The 14,495-nt window shown below is 33.1% G+C and overlaps 1 long non-coding RNA gene across 1 annotated transcript in view; it reads left to right on the top strand.

Annotated features, from left to right (window-relative positions):
* The window catches only part of LOC131509041 (uncharacterized), a 161,519-nt gene extending 158,013 nt beyond the window's left edge, over positions 1 to 3,506 (top strand). The window contains exons 3-4 of the long non-coding RNA XR_009260271.1: positions 446 to 499; positions 3,110 to 3,506. This is a non-coding gene — a long non-coding RNA (uncharacterized LOC131509041). The remainder of the gene's footprint in view (positions 1 to 445; positions 500 to 3,109) is intronic.
* Positions 3,507 to 14,495: the final 10,989 nt, after the last annotated feature.

Here is a 14,495-nt window from a genome sequence, read left to right as displayed (position 1 = left end):
ATAGTTTTTGGTAGGAGGCCTGAGATCATAGATTTTCCTTATGGGTGCTGGATATTTCTGCATGCTATAAATATTCTTGAGTTTGTCCTTGGATGCTATTAATGTCTTCAGAAGCACTGTAAAATGTTAGGTCTTGCTTTTAAGCTTCTCAGTGGGGCCAGTGCATTTACTTCATCTAAGATTATTTACCCTCCCATCTGAGACAAAACCCGTCTGAGTATTTGAGCCAATGTCTCATGCAGTGCGAGGTTTTCTAATCTGGCTTTTGTGAACAAACATTATTCTTGGTAGTTTGTGAGCTGGGATTGCTTTTCCCTTTAATTCTTTCAGATAACTCTTATTGTTCCATTGTCTGAAAATGTCTTTACTTCATATTCATTCTTGAAAAGTAATGTCATTGAATATAGAATTCTGAATTGACACATTTATTTCCTTTTTATTTCAGCACTGCAAAGATATTATTTCACTGTCTTTTGACCTCCATGGTATCTGTTAAGAGGTAAGTGATCATTCCCATTATGTTTCATGTTTCTATAGTATATAATTTTTATATGAATTTTTTTTTATTGCTCCTCCTTTCCTAAAATCTTTCTGCTTTCGTTCACTCTCCATAGCTCTCACTTGAGGTTCCCTCCAAGATTTTATAACTTTTATTTGCTGCAGAATCAGCTTATTGAGAATTTGCATCCCATTGGAGGTACCTCCTTTTGTACTTAGGTAGGGAGATAATAGAGGGCGGGGAGATGACATATTTAAAGTATTTTAAAAAATAAAATAAAAATAAATAAAAAAGACTATCAACCAAGAAATCTATTTCACAAAAACCATCATTCAAAAATGAAAGAATAATTAAGACATTACTAAACAAAAACTAAGAGAATCCAGTGTTTGTATATCTGCCCTATTAGAAATACTAATGGGAGTTTTTCAGGCTGAACTGAAAGGACAATAGATAATGGCTCACAACTGCATGGAGAAATAAAGAGTGGTGAAGATGATGACACATTTAAATATTAATGTTAAAATGTATATAATCTTGCTTGAAACTCTTCTGCATTCTCATTTAAAAGACAAGTGCATAAAACACTAACTATAAGGCCATATTGATGGGCCATGATGTATAAAGATGCAATTGGTGTGACAATAGTATTACGAAGGAGGGTGGAAGGAAGGGAACTCTACTGGAGGAAAGACTTTGTGTACTAATAAAATTAAGCTGATATTAATTAAATGATGTTGTTTTAAACGTTGGAAGTTAATTGGAATCCCAAGGGCAACTACTAAGAAAAGAACTCCAAAAACAGAGACAGAGAAGAAACAACACAGGAACTAGAATGATATATGAGAAAACATCTACTTAAAATAAACATCTATGTAAAATCAGAGGTTGCTAGAATTGGTTTTTAAAACCCTGACTCACTGTATCTTATTCAGATTCCAAGAGAGCTGGAGTGGTAATCCTAATATCAGATGAAATATATATTAAGAAAATATTACTAGAGAAAGAAAAGACATTTTGTAATGGCAAATGGTTCAATAAATTAAGAAGATGTAGCAGTTAAAAAAAAGATGTAACTATAATAGCCATATATGAACGTAGTAGCAGACCACAAAACATGAAGCAAAACTGATAATTGAAAAATACATAATTAAACAACATCCCTGTATTGCAAAAGGCGAAAAGATTTTAAATCAATCATCTAAACTTCCACGTTAAGAAAATACAAAAAAAAAAAAAAAGCCAAGTTATACACTAAGTAAACATAGGAAAGGAAATAATAAAGACTAGAATGGAAGTAAATAAAACAAGGAAGAAAATAGTGGTGGAGAAAATAATCAAAACTAAAGATCTTCAAAAATATTAACAAATTTAACAAATCTTTAGTTAGACTGGCAAAGAAAAAGAAGAGAGAAGACCCAAATTACTAAAATAGAAAATGAAAGACAGAACATTACTCCTGACATTACAGAAATAGAAAGGTCATAAGGGAGTAATGTCAAGAATAGTATATCAATAAATTAGGTAACTTAGATGTGCCAGTTTTTTTTCTGTGATGTTTGGCAGGAGCAGAATAGCTTTCATTGAAAAGTTTTTTCATCATGTTAAGCATCCTCTTTTCTTGTCCTTTGGCTAAGAAATAACAGGTCTGTTGTTGTTGTTGTTGTTGCTGTTGTTTGGGTCTGCAGTCAGTTGATATTTCCAGATTGCCTTCTTCAGCTCCAGTGCTGAGACATATGAGATAAAAAGAAACCCCGAGGGAACTCTGTGCCATTTCTTGTGTCCCAATGTCCCTAGCGGGTCTGTCTTCTCTTTACACTTTAGATTTTTTTTTTTTCTGCTTTGTATGTAATCCTCAAGATTCTTAGTTAATCATAAATTAAGTATTATAGATGGTTAAATAAGTGATTTGGATTAAGGAGTGTGCTTACTGTGATGAGCATGGAGTGTTGTATGGAAGTGTTGAATCATTGAAACTAATATTATGCTGTATGGTAACTAACTGGAGTTTAAATAAAAACTTCGAAAAAGTATTAGAAATATGTCTCTTCCATCTTCCTGGAGGTGTAAGCTTCCCTCAGTTTTAAATGCAATGTTAAAACCACCTGTTTGTTTTTAATATTTCTGATTTATTATTATTAGAAAACTTTACCCATGTCATATTACTATTTAGAAATTCTAAAGACTTTCTGACCTCAAACATATTCATTTTTTGTAAATGATTCATGTGTGATCGACAGAATTGGTTAATATCACACTTAGGGTATCTCTCTAAATATCTATTAGATACAGTTTGTTAACTGGTTTATTGGAATCCTATATATTTTTATAATTAAAAAAATTAATTTATATTTTAATCTAATGATTAGAGGGTTATACAGTAAAACCATGGATTGTGGTGGCTTGTTTTGTTAGTGTTCTGAAAGACAAGCAAACATTTCTAATAAATTTTAACTTTATAAACGAGCAATGCCTTGCAATATGAGTTGTACATGATGCCAAACGTCATATGATCACAACTAAGCAGTGGTCCTTCTCTCTCTCTCTCTCTCTCTCTCTCTCTCTCTCTCTCTCTCTGCGGGATTGTGGGTGATCGTCCCCCATGCTCAGATGCTCGCTTTCAGGCCACGGTGTTTGGCAGAAATCAGTGATTTTTCAGAACATTGGAAAGTGCCCACAACTGGTACTAGTGTATTTTTTGTCACTTCAAAACACCTATGAACAGTCCTTTGCTTTTCCATACAAGAGTAAGCTTAGGAATGCTTTGCTTCATTCTAGGTCAGGCTGCCTGCAGATAGAGACCCTTTCCTCTGCTGTCTTATTGCCAGTTACATTAAATACGGTATATGGCAAGAATTTATTAATACTGTACCATAGTCAACATTTGTGTGAGCTCATACAATGGCCCCCATGGAGAAAAAGATTCCATTGAGCCAATAGATAGCAGTGACTCAGTTAGTGATAGTGAAAGTCTTCCTACATAATAACCCTCCTCTCTCTTGTCTCTGTCTCACAAGCCATGAAGGTTTTCAAAGGTGAGTGCAGGTTAACTTGTTTATTCTTTGTATTTAGTATTTTCTTTATTATTTTGTATTACAGTATTGTAATCATTTTTATATGAATATTTTTGGATTGTGGAATGAATCAGCTGAGTTTCCATCATTTCTTATGGGGAAATTTGCTTTGATATATGAGTGCTTTGGATTACAAGCATGTTTCTGGAAGGGATTATGCTCGCAAACCAAGGTTTTCTGTATTACAATGTCACTATCAGATTCTAGGTCAATTTGCTTCTCCTTAGTATTCGGTTCTTAATTTTTCTTTATAGATTTCAAGTTTTGTTGTTAGGCTAATACAACACCTTAGTTTTTATCTTTAGTTTTGAACATTGTTCCTTTTATAGTGGTATACTATACCTTGGTATTACTCTCATTAGTACTTGTACATGAGTATCTGTTTCTTCTGATAGCAATATTTCTTTTACAAATTTCTTTAATATTTATCTGTTATATATTTACCCATTTTTTATTCTTGGAGTTTCAAGCCACTTAATATTAGTGTTTCCTTGCATTTTTTTCATTTTATTTGATTTTGTGTATTTTAGGTGAATTTAATCCATGTTAAATCGACGTATTTAAACTAATTTGCACTATGCTTGTTGTGTTTTCTATTTGCCATAAATTGTCTTATACTTTCTCATTTATGACCTTCCTTTCTTGTCACAGTGTGTTTTTTCATTTGGTAGATTAACTTTCTTTGTAATGGTTAACTTAACATTCTAACACTGTATATCACTTATAAGGTAATTAAAGTTATTAAGCGTATCTGTCTTCCTCACAAACAAGACAATTACCTTGGTATGCTTAAACTACTCATTGAAATATTTCCCATATTCCTTGTTACTGCCTGTAGTTTTCTCTGTAGCTATTAGTTAAACACAAAATAATTTTACATAGTCTCTATTTTTTATAGGAAATTCTGATTTATGTACATTAACATGCATATTTTATTTTACAAATTTATTTTTCAGATTCCATTTTGACAGCCCAAGCACCATTTTATTCTGAAGCCTAGCTAAGGTGTTTTGTCGCATATGAAGTGACACAGGGTTTGTCTAACTAAACAGTGAACATCTAGACTCTACTAGGTTTAGATCTGCAACTTTTATTCTGTAAATGGTATAAAACACCACTACCCACGCCACCTCTCCAAACATATGTCCTAATCGACTTCTGCTTTTGTCTCCTCATCTGTTTCTCTTGTTTTTCAGTTCAGCTTTATGTGTTTATCATGTTTACAATATATTTTTTTCTGTTGCTGGCCTGTTATTGATGGAGTTTCTTTTGAAATCATACCACCATCAAGGGGAATTTGAGAATTTTAACTTTATTCTGCCATTTTCCTTTTAACTAGTGCTTCATCGGTTACCTGGTGATATTGTTAAAAGTTAGTGGATCTGGGTGGAGCCTAGGATTGTGCACTTCTAGCAAGCTCTCAGGTTTTGCCCCTGAAGCTGGTCGAAGGACCACACTTTGAGTAATAAAGCTTTATTTATTTCCACTGTTTTCTTGCAGAGATGAGATTGACAATTACAATATTCTGCTTACTTTGATCATGTTTGACCAAGAGCTCAATATAAGCTCTTTGTTCTTTGGGACTAGTCAAGTTTGCCCCTGCCTTGGAATTAGCCTTTTTAGGAAAGAGAGTAGGCTTTCAATCATTTAAAAATTAATTTTGAGACATTTGATGACAGGTGCACTTCCATCTCTGTTCTCTTACGTTTAAAACAAATAACTTGTCTAAATGACAAAATGTGTCAGTTTACTACTTGTAACCGATCTATACAAATTATCTCGGAAAATTAACTGGAAATTGGGATTTGTGGATAAAATATAGTAGTAGTTCATGACCAGCACATGCTCTATAAGAAAGCATTTCTTTATTTTTCAGTTATTGACTTGACAGATATCTTTAATGTCAGTCAGGGAAATAGAATTGTTCTATCTGTTTCTGTAGATTTACAACAAAAATTTGTGTACAAAAGCATAACTAATTCTAAGGTTTGTGAAACTTTGAATAATACATTTTTGCTAAGTCTCTGTAGTAATGTGATAATAAAACCAATGCCTGACATTCATATAAAACCCTTAAAAACACATTTATGTTTCAAAGCAAAAGTCACCCTTGTCATCCTTGGCATTCAGATTTTCTCAGTTTGAGGACATTTGCTGATATTTTACCCATTCCTCAAATAACCCAAGGCTGTTCTGCCTTTTTAGTTGTCTTATTTATATGGTAGTGTCATAACAATAAAGTTCTTATTAAAGCAACTGATTTTAATTGCGCAATGAATACTAAAAGAATGGAATCGGTAAAGTTGTGACTGCTTACATTTCATCCACATGGTACTCTGGTGGAAAAAAATTGCTGCCAGGTGGCTAGTAAATGATGAGTTTACATCATAAGTTTCTGATAGAGACCAAAATATATTAATTCATGAGTAAGAGTAAGGATTTTTAGCAGATTCTCTTTTCTTATTAGGAAAAGTCCAATTTTTCCTAAGGAGTAATATTTTACATAATCAAATGGCCTTGAGGAATTCCACCAATGTCATTTATAGGTACAAACAAGCCTTCCTCTAGCATTAGTCATACAGTGACATTGAAAACTCTTTGGCTTATATAAACATATTCATTGTATTCATTAAAGTAAAATTCCATTCCCTTTTGCTTTCAGTTCCATATGTCTCTAGTCCACTACCAAGTCAGTGATGCAGCACAAGAATCTTGCCCCAAACACACATTTGCTTATTTTGGATCCTTTCTTGCACTGTGTCATAGAACAGCTGGTCAAGGATAGCTACCTTCTGTGGCTGTAATCCTAGTGCTTGGGGATAGTTCCTTCTATTTTAATATGAAAAAAGAAATACTGTTTTCTTTTAGGCTGCTAGAATAATCTTATATCATTAAATTGTTACTATAAAATAATTAGGGAGATTATGAGAATTAGAAAACATCACTAGACCAGACTATTGAATAGATAATGTCATGACAACATTGAAAATGGGCTTGCTTTCTCTGCTCAGAATTAATATTTGTCAGCTATCATTTCAAAATGCCAAGTTGAAAATTCCACTGACTATTTTTTTCAAATAATTAGGATTATTTAATTATAAGTAATATATATGCTGTTGATTCAGAAATAATGCATTAGAATTTCAGTATTTGTCCGTAAGAAAAATATTGACAGATTGGAAGTGAGGAGTAAAATAAAGACAGAAATGTTATTTGTGAATAGCTGGGCCTGTTTAAATATTTAATAGAGTCTATTTTAGAATTTTTGTATTGTGTTTCTTAGCTAAATATAATTGCTATTTGCATAATTTGCTGGAGGCAATTTTGAGTTTGTTGTGTAGGGACCAAAATAAATATTTCTAGTACTATTTTGGAAGCTAATTTCTTTGACTCCCACACCCCTCTTGCCTAATTACAGGGTATTTTATTTACATTAAAACTACGATTTTCTAAAAGCCAGCTATAACGTGAAAATTTTAGAGGTGCAAAAAACAAAATTAAATCAGGTAACGTTAGCCTAAAATCAATAACATTTAGATTATATGCCAAACAAAATTTGTATTTTCTTTTCAAAGCTTTGATATTTCAAAATATATACCATTTTAGTATTCTATTTACTGTTTACAGGACTACAACAACAGATCACTGCTGCAGTTTATGTAAAGTAGGCCAACTGAAATGATGGTTACCAGCCTTTTAAACTACAGGGCATTGAAAAATGCCTGGGGTTTTGTCTTTTAATAATATTTGTGAAAACTGGGCTGTTTTGAAGAGAGATACATAATCCTTCTCTATGCTTGGCACAGCTTGCCAAACCGAATCTAATGAAAAGAGAAAAGAAAGAGGAAGAGATAGTGAAAGGACCACATAAGCCAAAATTCTGTAAAACTCTGTGTGATGCCTCTGGAATAAATCTAGTACAGGAAACCTATGTTCAAGCACCCTGCAGAAACAGCCCTTGTTGATTTATGACCATATAGTATACACATAAAAATAACTGAAATACCGTTATAGGACACAGATAAATAAGAGTAGAGATTGTTGCACACCAGTATTTCTTGGGAAGAAACATGATTAGAGCACTGAAAACAATCCAGCATGTTGAACTATAAAAAATTAAAGTTGAATCAGAAGCATCAGAGTAGGCAGCATCACAAACTCATTCTTTTTGTTTGAAGGCTTAAGTTTGGGCAACTTTTGTGAAAATTCTTGAATTAGAGAGTTCTAAAAGTGTGTTTCTGGGTACAGTATGTCAAACAATATTTTTAATATCAACCGACTTTTCATAGAAGTTATGCAGAAAAAAGTATTTGTTTCAGTGAAGAACGATTTCCCCCCCAGGCATAAGAAGTGAAAATCAGAAATGTAATCATTAAATCTCCAAATTCAGGGGCTCCTTATTCTCTTTTCATTTAGCTACATTGGAAGAAAAAAAGAATGAAAATAATTTGAAAAGTGAAAAGAGAAAAAGATAACAGAGGAAGGCATAAAACTTAGTAGTTTTCCCCCCTATAGAAATGGGAAAGTGGACTCAAAGCCACCAGAAGAGGGCGTAACCTCACCTGAAGCAATCAGTCTCAGAAAAATGAGTTATAATAGATTTCTAATAATATATATCCAATATATATTCCAATTTTGGAAACATTTTGTAGATTTATCTGCTTAAATAAATGTTTTAATGATATTTACACTAAAGTGAACACAATTACTTTTCATATCTTCCTTTTCACTGTAGACCTCTGTTCTTCAATATGGTAACCACTAGCTATATATTGCTTTTGAGTACTTTAAACGTAGCTGGTTTGAATTGATATGTGTAATTGTAAAGGGCCCCATATTAAAGAGTTAGGATAAAAAATGTAAAATATCTTATTAGCAATTTATATTGATTACATTGTAAAATTATAATATTTTCAACATATTGGTTTAAATAGAATATATTAAAATTATTTTTACCTGTTTCTTTAACTCCTATAATGTAGTTAATAGAAAATTTAAAATTATACACATGGCTAACATTTGTGGTACCAGTTATATTTGTATTGGACAGCTCTGGCGTTCTGACCAAGATCATCACGTATGAAAGTGGGATCCATACCCAAAATCTGATAGAATTTAGTTCCTTTATAGAGACATGATATAATCATGCATGTACACTTACCTCTCAGGGACAGGGATACTTCCTTTTTTCAAACCAATCAAAATTTTAATAGATAATTATTATTTACTTTATCAGTATGAAAAAGGCATTGTTAAGCAGTTGGGATAGTAGATGACAAAAGAAAGACATAGACCTTCCAGTCATGATGTGTGTATTTTAGAGGAGGAGACAGAAAGTAAACAACATGAATTACAGAAATCAGCTCTCAGGTGTTACGGAGAAGCACAGTTTCTGCTTTGGATATGAAGGGGACCTAACCTAGTCAATATGTCTCTCCTGTTCCCAGGTACACCACTCTGAATATAAAAGATACTAATTTTTTAATGGAAATAAGGAAAGTGGTTATGTTATTTTTAATATTATCAGAAAATTGTGTGTTTAGCCATTAAGTTACATTTTAAAAATTATTTAATGTTCATTTATTTTGAGAGAAAAAGAGAGCAAGGGAAGGGCAGAGAGGGAGAGAGAGTGAGAGAAAGAATCCCAACCAAGTAGGCTCCACGCTGTCAGCACAGAGCCCAACACGGGACTCAAACTCATGACCTGAGAGATCATGACCTGAGCCGAAATCAAAAGCCACCCAGGTACCGTGGGGTAACTTACCCAGTAAGTTACATTTCTGTGTTAATATATCACATTTCAGGAAGTTTAAAATTTTAAAAACTGTATCTCAATGAAACTGTATATAGTCAAGGCTTAATATAATTTGATTTTATCTTTGAATAGTGGCCATACAATCTAGAAAATAAATGGTATCATTTTATTTCTTTGTAGATGAGGCACTTTCATTATGCCTTTTAGGCTATGCTAAAGTCGAACTTTTTTCAGGTAAAAATCAGAGACATTTTGTCTAGGGAAGTGTATCACAGATTCATTTGCTGAGATTGATAGAACTGCTGTATTAATGTACTACATTCATTTCAATTTTGCAAAGCACATTGAAGTATGCATTGCTAGTGAGGGGCAACACATTGGAAATATCACATATTGTGATTTATGTCAATAAACCGTTTCCCATGTCTGTTACTGTGTGTTTTCACATGTTGTCTACTGGCTTATGTTTCCAAACGTAACCATCTTGCTCCTATCCAACTAGTGTAGTCTCTACTCTTCAGAAACCCTTAAGGCTTATATCTATATAGATTTTCTTATAGGTGTGCTTCTACCATACATTATACTTTTATATTTGTTTACCTTTTCTTAATATACCCTAATATGCATGAAATGGCAGTTTATGAGCTTAATAGATCAATGTCTTAATATATATCATTATTGCATAGAAACAGTGGTTTCAGTACATGTTTATTGCGTAAGTGACTAAAGATTCATTTAAAAATAATGAAAATTTAGTTTTTAGCAGGCATTTTTCTAGGCATTTAATATAAAAGTAAAAAGAGAAGCAAAAATATAAAATCTCAGTGATGTAAAAAGGTTTATATAGTCAGTGTATGTGAAAGTGTTAATAAATATAGATATCATAGAGGAATTTAATACATAATATATATTCATATTGAAACTTCCAGGAAAACAAGGAGCTAAATGTTCTCTTGCATAATAGGCTTATTCTTTGTCTTGTGGAGAAGAGAAAATATTTAATAACTTTATTGATCTTGGTTATGGCAAATAACTTTTAAAACATACTGTTGGACAGGACTGTTGTTAAAGGTATGTGCATAAACTAGAACTTTATTTGATGCTGAAATAATGTTATTCTGGATATGTCTGTAAGTGTTTTTATAGAACGTGATAGAAATAATCCTTAAAAAGTCAATGAAACAACCAAAAATCTATTGAAAGAATTTGCTGCTTGTAATTTATTAAGTGGGTTCTAGTTTTCAGGTACTAAAATGAAATAAATCACTCCATTTGTCTTAGAAGAGTAAGAGAACTCAGCAATTATTAAGGAATAAAAACATGAACTGATAAGCTGGAGACGTTTAGCGGGACTTGTAACTCAATATTTTTGCTATATTTATTAATAGTAAGGAAAGCATGTGAAGAGACTGAGAGTGAAAGTTTAGACTCAGATGAGCCAAGAAATAGACATAAAACAGTGAAAATTTAAAAAGGTAAAAGTTTGCAAAAAGTATTCTTTGTTAGTGGAAAGTTACCCTTTTTCCAACTTTTCATTTTCTTAACTTTTATTAAAGCACACCTTTCTAGTTTTATTTCTGTTCTGCTCCAATGTACTTATTTAAGGAATATATAATGAGTAGCTAGTTCAGTAAGTAATATGGGCACTTGAGATGTGTCAGACACATGATAAAATATCGTATCATTTAATAGTCAACCATATATTATAAGTATAGATACCGCTGTCCCTTATATAGGTTGGGATGCTGAATTCGAGAGAGATTAAATACCTTGCGTGTGGTCACATGATAGTGGTAGAAATGAGAGTGAGAAAAAAGATCATTTTACCCCAAAACTCTCATTCTCAGATGTTATACATAGATTATAACTTGTTTCAGGCATTGAACTAGAAGCTGGGTCTGTAATGTCTTTATCTGTTTATTTTTTGCCTCCCTTCATCCAAAGGTAAATTCTTGATTCCCAATGCTTAAAATAATGACTGACAATGTGGACAGTGTGAAATAATAATAATAATAATAATAATAATAATAATAATAATAAAAGAAAGAAAGAAAGATGTGAGGGCTGAAAGGAAAGAAGGAGGAAGGGGGAAAAGGATAGGAAGGAGAGAAAAAAGGAGAAAAGGAAAGAAGGAAGGAAGGAAAGGTTCTGAATGTGTCTGCATGTTCCCCTCCTCTCTCACACTTGTTCCACTCACTACACCTCACTAAGTATCACAGGCCTGGCGAGGGACAACCTAATTATTTTGTTTGTCTTATTTTGTATGCTTGTGAGATGTACGGTTTGAGCACTTTGAAATTTTTATCTGACCATTTTATTCTCTCACTTAAAAGCGAACTCTCATTGCCTAGAAGATATAATCCTAGCTTTAACAGTGACTTGTAGACAAATTGCTTTACAATTTGGTTCTAATTATCTCATTCCTCTCAGCCCACATTAGTGGTTTCAGTTAAGTTTGAGATTCTGAACTCTCATAGCTGACTATTACAAAATGATGACACACACTGTGACATTTATACGATATTCCTTTGCTTTGAATGCCATTTTCTGCCCTTTCTTCCTGAAAAGCTTCCCCTCACCCTTCAATATCACCTTCCTTGGAAACCTCATAGCAGAATGCTGCACACTCAGCTCTCTGGTCTGGAGACCCTGACCCAGCAGCCCATCCTTATATTTTTATATCCTTTAACACATTGTATGGTCGTAATTGTTTACATGTATGAGATGAAAAGTCTAAAATGTTGAGGATCATGTCTTCTTCATCTTTAAAAATGCCATAGCTGAGTGTTTGACACATGGAGTGGGTTCAATATATTTTTGTCAATTATATGAATAAATTGTCTACTGGATTTCAAAATGGGCACAATAGGATGAAATGTAAAAGCCTTGCTAGGGTTATACTTAACAAATCATTGTTCATCATGAAACCCAAATGACAGAGAAAAAGAGGCCTATCTTTTTTTCAAAAGAGAAAAACTTACTGTAATGAATATTAAATCAGTATTATTCAACAAAGCCCTATTGCAATAAATTTTGTGTTCTAACACTGTCCGAAAGAATGTTTTTATAGTCTCTTTTATGTACTTATAATATATATGCTATTTCTATCAGGGATGTTGTGCTCATTTACTTATCCATTCATCAATTTATGAAACAGTGTTATTGGGTGACAGGGTGTTACGGTGTGGAATATAAACTACATCAGATATTGATTGCTCTTTGTGTGAGAAGGCCTTGAAGCTGGTGTGAGCGGAGTAAAAGTCTTGTGTGGCTGTAACGGAGTGAGCAAAGGAGGTGTGAATAAAAACAGTGAAAATTGCTGAGAGTAGATTTTAAACACTGTCAAAACAACAACAAAAAAGGAGCTAACTATGTGAGGTAATGGATGTGTTTAATATCTTGATCTCGGTATAACCATTCTATAATGTATATATACATTCTATAATGTACATCCAGTCTTCAAGATGTACATTTTAAATATGTGTAAATATATGTCTGCATGTTCCCCTCCTCTCTCACACTTGTTCCACTCACTACACCTCACTGAGTATCACAGGCCTGGCAATGGACAACCTAATTATCTAACCATTTCATTTCTCACTTAGAAGTGGACTCTCATTACTTAGAAGATACAATTCTAGGGGCACCTGGGGGGCTTGTTTGGGCATCCGACTTCGGCTTAGGTCATGATCTCACACTTCATGAGTTCGAGCCCCACGTCAGGCTTTGTGCTGACATCTCAGAGCCTGGAGCTTGCTTCTGATTCTGTGTCTCCCTCTCTCTCTGCCCCTCCCCTGCTCACGCTCTGTCTCCCTCAAAAATAAATGAACATTAAAAAAAGTTTAAAAAAAAAGAAGGTATAATTCTACCTTAACAATGTCTTTAGACAAATCACTTTACAATTTGGTCCTAATTATCTCATTCTAAATATCTCATTCCTCTCAGCCCACATAAAGAATGTGTGTATACATGCTATAATGTATATCCAATCTTCAAGACTTATATTTTAAATATATGTAATTATTTGTCAATTTGGTTTGGGAGAAAAAAAGAATTTCAGAAGAAAATTGTGGACATTGGTCATTAAACTAGTAAGTAAAGCATTAAAAATAGATAATTATAATTATTTTATGAGATATGTAAATGTTTCAGGTTTTTGCCCTAATAGTAGCAAGATTATAAGATATTTTAAGCATGTTGGTGGTAGTCCATTTTTTAAGATATATACTTGTTTGGATAATGAATGTGAATGAAGGAACACTAAGACTTTTGAGGCCAGTTAGGTACTACAGTAATTTAGGCAAGCAATGATGATGGTTTTGACTAATGATACGGCAATGAAGAGGAAAGGAGTAAGATTTAGGAGATGAAGCTCTATCAGAACTTACTGATAGATTGGATGCAAAGCATATAAGGGAAAGTCAGTGTTTAGAAGAATAATGTAATTAATGTGGAATTAAAGACAGGAGAGGAGAGAGAGTATCAGCTGTACTACATTTTAAACTAAATTATACCATGTTTAAATCAATTAAATATTATAGCAGCAAGTAGAATTTCAAAAATGTTTTTGCCATGCACATATTAATAAGCACCAATTTGGTGATTATTGTTTGATCAGCTTCTGCTAAATGATATCTATTATTCTTAAATTTTGCCAAGACCAATTCCACCATAACCTGTAAGAACTATCTACAGTTAAAATATAAATTTTCCTTGCCTTGGAATTCACGTTGGCTAGCTATCTTGTTCTCCAACAATCAGTGGAGTTGGAAGAATATTCTTTTGCTGCCGTAAGCTAGAAAGCTAAAATGCCTGGAGATTATGAAACCTCTGGATGTTTTACTGTCACTCTTCCATGGCATAATCTCAGTATGTTGTGTCGGGAAAGTATCTCAGGCACAATCATTAAAACTCTGTAATGCTTACAAATGTCAGCCATCCATCTAAGCTGTGTCATATTCGTGTAATAATGTGCAGTTTGTAAAGCTGTACTTATGATTTCTTTTGCCTCAAGTTAAACCACTGTACTCAGTTAGTAAGCAATTCCGATTCTTATCTTCACCATGTGCAGCTTTCAACATTGCCATTGTGATGCCCCTAACTGATGTATTTGGATTAGGCAACTCCCTCAAACCTCAGCTGTCACCAGCAGCCAGTTATTGAAATA

The sequence above is a fragment of the Neofelis nebulosa genome, chromosome 4, assembly GCF_028018385.1.
Source record: "Neofelis nebulosa isolate mNeoNeb1 chromosome 4, mNeoNeb1.pri, whole genome shotgun sequence".
Classification (NCBI taxonomy): Eukaryota; Metazoa; Chordata; class Mammalia; order Carnivora; family Felidae; genus Neofelis; species Neofelis nebulosa.
The sequence above is the reverse complement of the archived record's forward strand: the minus strand, read 5'-3'. Positions and strand labels throughout refer to the sequence as shown.